This window comes from Gymnogyps californianus, chromosome 1, assembly GCF_018139145.2.
Source record: "Gymnogyps californianus isolate 813 chromosome 1, ASM1813914v2, whole genome shotgun sequence".
NCBI classification, from domain to species: domain Eukaryota; kingdom Metazoa; phylum Chordata; class Aves; order Accipitriformes; family Cathartidae; genus Gymnogyps; species Gymnogyps californianus.
The window spans coordinates 84,198,223-84,207,580 of NC_059471.1; positions in this window are offsets into that span (position 1 = coordinate 84,198,223).

A 9,358-nucleotide genomic window follows, 5' to 3' on the forward strand; every position below is an offset into this window, starting at 1 on the left:
CATCACTTGTCTTATTTCTTTTTTTTGTTGTTGTTGTATTCTTTTTCATTACAATTATTATTATTCTTAGTTAGTAGTGTATTTTTATTTTTACTTTAGTTATTAAACTGTTCTTATCTCAACCCATGAGTTTTACTTTTTTTCCTTTCCTCCTCCCCACCCCACTGGGAGGGGGAGGGGGAAGCGGCTGCGTGGTGCTTGGTTGCTGGCTGGGGTTAAACCACGACAGCATCTTACATGCTGTACCTTGCTGATACACACCTTCTTTCTGGTGACATTAGCCAACATTGCCTCATATTCCAGTTGTGACCTTTCTGGTAGCACTGCTACTTGCTCAGCCATTCCCTTTTTTGTCTCTGTACGTCTGGTTCTAGGGTGGCACTAATTAGTGCATTTTGAATTCGTCTGGGCTGAAGTCCATCGCACTGATTTCAGACCATTTTTCCAATTTTTTATGATCATTTTGAATTGTAATCCTTCAAAGGACTCCCAGCTTGGCAATGCCTGCAAACCTGTTAATAGATAGGTTTTCTCTTCCCACATCCAGATCATACGGGATACAGCAAGGCCCAGGAGAGCTGTCACTTAAAATGGCTCCTCTTCTTGACTGAGAACCATGGAGCCTGTTTTTTAAGTAATTATGTGCCTTTTGTGATTCTTCTCTAGCTCATCGTTCCTTAATTTGCCAGTGAGACTGTCACGTGGTAAAATGTGGAAAGGTTTTTGTGTTGTTGTTTCATCTGTTGTCTGTCAGAGCAGAGAACTATGATGTCTGTTATTACCTCGATATGATTTCTTCTCCAGTAGAGAACAGGGACTATGTTGACTATTCACTTTAACTCTTTTATTTTCTCTTCTATGCTGGTACGTTAACTGCACAGTCACTGGACCCAGTACTTTTTAGGGCACTAAAACAGGACTGGCTGATCCAAAATTCTCTTTTTACACGCAGGTGTTATTTTTTCCCCCTTTACAGTGCTCTGGTGCCTTCCTCAGGGGCAGCCCTGGTAGCTGTCATCTCCCTGCTGTGGTGCAGGAGTCACCTGTGCTCCTCGCTCCAGTCTGTGGCTGCCATCTGCCCATGTACAACCCTGAAACCTTGAGGGGTGCCTGCATGACCCAGGGGCCCCCAAGCAGTGGATACTTGGGGATACCTGGAGGGGAGAGAAGGGTGTCACCTCATTTCATATAGGGAGTGCATCTGCACCTGCACTTAAGTCTGTGTGCACGCATTGTGGTGAGCTGAAAATGTAGCAGGGAGTCACACTGAATTATGATGCAAATTTTCAGCCTTATTTCTAAGTTCTTTTCTATTGCATACCTAAACGCAATACTTGATATCGTATCTGAGGAATAATACAAGAATTACACTGCATCTTTCTTGCCATTGCCTTAACACAAGAGAAAAAATTTTAAGCTGTGAGACGAATTAGCACAAACTTATGTTTTGAAAAACAGCATTACAACAATGGGGAGCCACTGGGCTCCACACACATCATATTTTCATGGATGGATTTGCTCCCATTCAGCAGACACATGGGAGACCAGTGGATACAGTCTTGTTTGTGTCAGCCTTACTACCACGGCAGGCTTTCTGCAGGATGGCTGGGCTCTGAGCTGGGAGTGATTTGTGTGGCCTGAGACGGTGATGGCAGGTCTATGGGGAGAGGATGCCATCCATTCTCGGATGAGCTGGGAGCATTTCTTGGGGTGGACCTTCAGCCTGGTCTGGAAAGCTGGCGAGAGCATGGAGACAGTTTGTGCCGCAGCAAAAAGGAAACAGCAAGCAACTGAGAAAGGGAAGTACCTCGAGCCTTTTCAGGAAATCCAAACCTCCAGCAAGGGCAGCAAAGCAGCAGCCATTGGGTTTGGGTGATAGGAGAAGAGCAACCGGGAGTTGAAATCCAGTCTCAATCAAATACGTTGTTGTATGTGATGGCAGCCAGCCTGCTTGGCTTGGAGCAAAGACGACTATGTCAGTTTGCCACCATTACAGTACAAAGGCTGTGGGTAACCTGAGGTGATAACACAGGCTTGTTCTCCTCCAGTATGCCAGTCCTCCCCTCCAACCCTTGGGTCTGCAGCATGCGCTGCGGCTCGCACCTCCTACCTGATACTCCCAGTCCAGTAGTCCCCAGGGTCCGAGTTGTCTGAGATCTGCTTAAATAGCTGCCCACCAATGTTCATCTGTACCCTGGCTCTGTTAGAGCAGTTTTCTGCCTCATCACTCATGTTGTTGGCTGAGCTGTGCTATGAAACTAGAACTGCAATAACAGAGAATTGCATTTAGGGCATGCCTCAATAAGAAACCACTGTGTTGTGTATTGGGCACCGCACATCCTTAAAATTGCTTAAAATACTATTATCAGGCCATTTTTCCAGGCAGGAGCACTGCTTAAGCTCTCTGCTGCACTTTGTCATTTTACCTAGTGCATAAAAGACGGACGTAAGCATTACTCGGTGACCGATTTGCAGACAGGGGCTCTGAAGGGCTGCGGCTGCACGGCGCCAGGGCTGCCTGGCCTGGAGCATCCCCAAGGAGGACAAGCTGCCACGGGACAGCCACCCCACCGCCTGCGCAGGGCTGCGGCTGCCCCACTCTCTGCCGCTCCTCTGCCGTTTGCCAAAGAGCGGCTCACATCAGTTAAATACCTGGCAAATCCTTGCTCTGAGGACTCCCCATAAAGTGGCTTTGTGGAGGCAGTGGACAGCCTGGGGGTGGCTTCAGGCCCTCTGCACATCACCCTGATACAGCAGTAGTGCTTGGAGAGGGGCCCTGCTGCCGCAGCCACACCTGGGCATCGCTGGGGGGCAATCCCAGATCCTCTCCTCTTCTTTGTGCTTCAAACTGGAGGCTGGGCAAATAGTCCTTTTAATCCCCCGAGCGGCCGTTTTCCCACATGACTAACTCTTCTGCATGCGTGACATCTGCCTTTTCTCGGATGAAAGCCCTCCCGCCAGTGCTGGGATCGAGGTGCTGGCTCCCCAGCTCCCCAGCTGCCCTCAGCCTGTGCGACAGGGGCTTTTCCCTACACTGGGAGCCCTCCTGCAAGAGGGGGCTTTCGTGAGATCCTTGTGCCAGCTCTCCAGGTGGGGAGCAGAGCTGTGTGGCGGCGAGGAGGATGGATGTCTCTGCTCCTCTGCAGGCAGGCACAGCCTGTCCTGCTCCACCTCTGAGCCACCCGGGACCAGCTCCCATGCAAAAGGCACGTACCAGCAGCCAGCCTTGGCTCGAGCATCAGCAGTTTGGGCTTAGCTGGCTCTTCCTCTGCAGGAACGAGACAGGGCAGATCAGTGGCTGGTTGGATTAATTCCCCTTTGCCCAGCAGGAACGGAGGTCAAGGCGGCGAGTGCAGAGCACAGAGACTCCCCACCCGCTGCCCCACGCTCGGGACCTCCATCTCAGAGGGGAAGAAGCGAGGAGGGGCTGCCACCTGACTTGCACCCACCTCCTGCAGCTGGCTCTGCTGTGCAGCCATATACCAGTGACCTCCTGGAGCAGGGAGGGGTTTGCACCCCCCTGGCCCGAGGCTGGGGCCAGTGCCTTGGATGACTAATCCGTATCCCTCCATAACCTCCAAGACAGGCTGCTTCGCTCCCTGGACTTCAGACCTAAGGAGAAGCTGTCGCTTCTGCACCGCTCCTTTGCGCTCCAAGGGAGGCGCAGGCTGGTGGCTGTTCCCCGAGTCAAAGGGTGCTCAGCATCACCAAGGGGCAAAGTGCCCCGTGGGCAGGGTAAAACCACAGATCTGAAGACAATATCAGGAGCTGTGTAAAGATGCTGTTAGTTGCCTGAAGCATCAGGAAATCAAAGTGTTTTTGCAAGGTTTAGGAGATAGCTTTGAAGCTGAATGTTTTTCAGGAAGGCAGATGAGTGTACAAACCGGCAGGTTAAATTAGCGTATCGTAAAGTGTCATTGCTGAAGGCCACGGTCAACATCAAGACCATATGTTAAGAAGGCAGAGGAGTGGGAACCACCCAGGGGCACAATATTCTGTATTCCTTATACCTTGTCCATTACAAAAAGCCACCTTGCCCCACCAATGAAGGGAAAGATATTGATCCTGTGAAACACAGCTTTTCATCTAGGCAACCTGTGTGTCTCATTTCAGTTTTACTAAGGCGGGAGTGAGTGGTCCCAGTTCATTTTACAGTGACCATGTGGCCGCACATCAGCATCTACAATGTCGTTTAGATACAATATCATAGAGAACATTAGTCCAAAGTCTAAAATTCCTGTTGGTCCACAACTGATAAAAGCTACACATTGTAATTTGTAGCAATTAGAATCTAAATGATAGGAGAGAGGCAGAAGCTGATAGATAATGCCAGAACACTCTCACCGTTTCTCCAAAATTAAATGCTTTCTATTTAGCTATTGCTGTAGCTAGTAAGATGCTTTGATAGCTTCAGATTGCCACCTCTAAGGGAAAGGGAAACACAGTAGGACGAGGAAAGACTAGCAAAATCAAACTTTTCTTTTTGATCTTAAGTCAAATTCAGTTCCTACTGAACCTGCTGACCTTACTGAGAACAAAGTTGAATCTGTGCTATAAGGGTGGAATTCCTCTGAATCGATGCAAACGTCAATCCAGCCACAGAATATCCAGTTAAAACGCAAATGCATTATGCTAAGTGCACCCACAGTGCTTAGTGTATTCACAAAACTGAACACACTGACACATTTGTGCTGGCAAGTGTGTATCACTCATCACTGTCAACGTACTTTAGCTTTACGTAATTTGAAAACTAGCGAGTTCAGCCTGTCAAATTAGGCATATCTAACAGCACAAATTTTTCATTAGCAATTGTCCGGTAGCGTAGGAAGCTGCGGTGTCACTCCGTTGCACACATCCCTTCTTGCACACCACATTAAAAGGAAACAAAAACCATGAGAGGCCAAAAGGAACTGCTCATAGAAAACCAAGCACAGATTGCTCATTGCTAATGGATTGTGGACAGTTGGTCAATGCATTTTCTATAAAAACTTGGCGCATTTAAAACAGCTCATTTCATGAGTCACAGGTTACTGCACTGATGAACTGACCAAATTTCTGAGGGCATCTGAGCCATGTTTTTAAGAGTATCTAGAAACATAGACTCCCACTTTTCACTGGGAGTTATTTTAAGTCTTTGTTGCACTTCTCCCCTGAGCTTTAAAGTAATTTCTTTTGTCTTCCCACATGTGGGAGGCTACACATGAAAAACTCTTTCTGTCAAGATGTGATAATGCACCTTGCTTGGTCAAAACTGATGCCCAGTTCTTGGAACAAAATTATCGAACCCAGAAGCTCTTATGCTAATGCCGTAATTTGTATTAATTTGGGAATTATTTCATTCTCACAGTGAAGGAACAAGACTTGAATCCTGCCCTGAGGCTCCCTGTGCCCACTTCACCCTTCTCTTTTGTGAACAACGGCAGAAACAGTGAACTGGCTTTCGTTATGTCTTCCCTCAAAATGCAGAACAAAGGTGTCCCTTTACGAAGGCATAGCCAGGAAAGGGTTCTTCGTGAAGGTCAGCAGGCCAGAAGCAAATGTCATACCTGGACAGACAAACAGGAACATGTAGTCTGCAAGAGGCCCATGAGGTCACCCCTCCAGGCTCTTCAGCACCGGCAGAGCCCCGGGGGAATACTCGGTTCAGTTGTGAGTACCACACTTCAAGGTGGGCTAACAAGGAGATGTTTAGGGGTGAGTACCACAGACAGACTCTCTCAAGACTTTGTACACTGTCCTGGAAGAGAAGAGGCAAATGCTGACGTGACAGAACAAGGTTCAGTCTAGTTTTCTCCAACACAGAGTAAGCATCAGCTTGCAGGACAGAGTGGTTGGCTTTCCTTAAAGCAAGTGGCAGAATGGCTCGAGTAAGGACTTCAGCATCTGCCCACAGTTTGCAATCTTCCCTAAATAAATATTGATAAACAAGGACTACTAATTTAATTTACAAAACCAGTCTGTGGTCGATACAATGCTGAAGGTTGCGCGCAGCAAACAGTTGCGTCACGCCCATTGCGGTCCCTAATTTAAGGAGGGCACTGCAGAGTTCCTGACGTTCTCCAGCACTCCAAATGTATAGCTAATGACTGACAAAGTAAACAACTTACTCATGCATGATTCGTGCTCATTCTAGCCCAGACATCAATACTCTCTCTCAAGTAAGCTGAACAGAACTGTAACGTCGTTCCTGAAATGTCGACTCGCTGGGGATGTGGAGCGAGCGATAAATGTCGCAGATTTTCTTTAAAAAGAACTTCTCTGGCTTTATTGCTTCATTTAATTGAATTTTCGTTTCTCCTCTCTTTTCTCAAATGCAGCTCTTGAAAATGAAACAGTTCAGTCCGGCACACCATGTTCCTTTGTCAAAATTCATTGGCACGGCACAAATGTAACTGAAAGAAGAACCGACTCATTGTTTTAGGAAGTAGTTTACAGTATAGTTTATATTGGTTCTTACTTACTTTCCTGTTTATTATCAGGTCGTTCGATGGCAGGTGGTTTAGAGAAAAAAAGATGGTGAAAGTTACATAAAACATCTGGGCCAGATCCTCAAGGGATATAAATTGTCGTCGTACCATTTGCAGGCTCTGGAGGACAGGCTTTACCAAATCAAAGTGCTCTTTGTTTTCTAATACGATCCTGCTGCACAGAGAGACTAGAAAAGAGATTTATTTCTTCTGTAGCTCTGTGCCCTTGATTAACCTAGTTTGTAGTACCTATTTCAGCGAAAGAGCTAATACCAACACTGACTTCAAAGCGTTGCTAAGTGTGATACCTGCCTGTTCATGTATCACTTGCTTCTCTCAAGCCATTTTCTGTCAGCAGAGAGGCAAGCAAGATGTATGCTTTGGGTGAACACCATATCATCATTAGCAGAAAATTACACCAAACTGCTGTACAGTAATTATGCGGCTAAAAGGTGAGCTGGGAGGAAGTCAGTGATTAAATACTTACCACCAGAGTCAGCCCACATCACATCATGTTTTGTTCAGAGGCTCTCAATCTAATTTCAAATTGCTGGCCAGTGCCATGGGCTGAATTGAACCTTCACTCAGGCCTTAAGAAGTATGCTGAGATATGCTTGGCCTTTTTTCATTTCAAGCGAATTTTATTTCGGTATCATATAGTACAATACAGGATAAGAGTAATTCTTAATCGGTAGCTCGACATTGCTCTTGCACCGCCAAGCTATTCTCGCCGAAATCTTTCACGGGTTCTTGCAGAGGTGCTGCAGTTACAGCAATCCATTGTGGTCACACTGCGGTGTAGCTATCTGTCATACAAAGGATGTGAAAAGTGTGAAGGTTTAGAAATGATGGGATCTGAATTACCTCAATAAAACTCTGCCTGAGTGAAAGACCTTGGAGCAATGACTGAAGAAGCAATAATAACACTGTACTCTATATCTTCCCTCCAAATGATCTTAAACACTGGTAAGCTTAATCTTTGACATTCCTGTGAGAAATACATCTCCGTGTTGCGGATGGTAATTTTGAAGCACTGAGATATTATCACTAATAACTGACTTTATTAATCCTTTTCCAGAATGGAGCAGCACACCCCCTGGGACACAGAGAAGACACAGTCCTTGCCCAGAGTGACCCACCAGCAGGACATCAAAGACAACCGTGACAGATGAGACCACGTGAGGCAAATGATCAGTGCGTTCCATAGTTTTATTTTGCATTTAACCCTCCTCTCCCTGCCTCCCCTAGCCTCGGGCTTCCCCCGGTCAGCTTCCTCCCTTCGCCCCACTGCTTCCCCTTCTCCTCCCCATTCCTCCCCTTCTGCTCACCCCGTACCCAAGAGCCAGCGCTGAGTCAAATCGACGGCCAAAGGTGCTCAATACAGCCAAAATGCTGAAGGATTTGTACCCTGGGAGACAAGAAACCTCTGTACCCTTCAGGACACTGGATGGTCCTTTACAAGCAGCTCTTACCTGTTTTACACTGTTCCTGTTGGTGAGGAGTCTGATGGAGTAACCCTAATAAGTAAATGGGTTTTCTCATATTGCCTCCAAACATGATACTGGAAACAGGATGGCTAATGGTCAAACCCTGCCTCTGGTGATGTGGGCAGCTGTTTGGCGACTGCAGATACCGTATTTTGCTTCAACACACTTCCATTCTCTGTGTACAGTTACCCACACATACAACTCCCCTTTACTGGGGCCCAGTTCTGACATCAGTCAGAATTTTATCGCTGATTTAAATGGGAACGGGATTAGGACACAGATAGCACAGTCCATATGTATGGCTGACTTCAAAGTAATCCGACAACGCAGTTCAGGGTCTGGCACCATTTGATGCCCTCAACTCCCAGCCACACAAATCGGAAACACAGGTCTGAATGGTCTCTGCTGACATACCACCACCTACACGTTCTCATCCAGGTTGGGTGCACCAAGCCCGGCAGCTGGGGTTTCAAGCACTGAATCTTTTCAAAAGCTATCCAGCTGTCACATGAAGGTTCATCTGACCCCAGGCTGGCTATGTCTTGGAAATCTACTCTAGTTTTATTATTAAAAAATGTAAGGAAGATTTTTTCAAAAAGCTGCAAAATGCCCTCGTAGATTTAATGAGAGATGGGCCACTAATCACAGACTGCACCTTTGGAAAATCTGCCCTTTGTTGCAACTTTCAATTCAACAAATTTCAGACTTTTGCAGCTTTCAGTTTCCAGGTCATGTACCCTGTGACTTTGACTGTTAAGTGAAAAACACTTTTAGTACCAGATCTTTGCTACCCATAAAGCTATAGATGACCCAGCCACTTTTTAACCTGCCTTTATGGCGGCTGTGAAAACTTGCTTTTTTTTTTTCCTTGATAAATGAAAACTTTCATGCACTGATCACTATTCCATCCAAAGGCATACTGCATATCAGCAAACAGAAGTAATTTTAAAGAGAAACTTTTGCATACGGCTTGTGTTGTGGTTTAGGCCCAGACGGCAACAAAGCACCACGTGGCTGCTTACTCACTCCTCCCCCGGTGGGATGGGGAGGAGAAAATATAACGAAAGGCTCGTGAGTTGTGACAAGGACAGGGAGGGATCACGCACCAATTAAGGTCACAGGCAAAACAGACTCGACTTGGGGAAAAAAAAAGAAATAAATTTAATTTGTTACCAATCAAATCAGAGTAGGATGATGAGAAACAGAACCATGTCTTGAAAACACACCCTCCCCTCCCCCCCGCTTCTTCCCGGGCTCAGCGTTGCTCCCGATTCCTCTACCTCCTCCCCTCCCAGCGGCGCAGGGGACGGGAATGGGGGTTGCGGTCAGTTCATCACACGTTGTTTCTGCCCCTCCTTCCTCCCACAGGGGTCAGCCCTCCATGAGTTTCTCCAACGCGAGTCC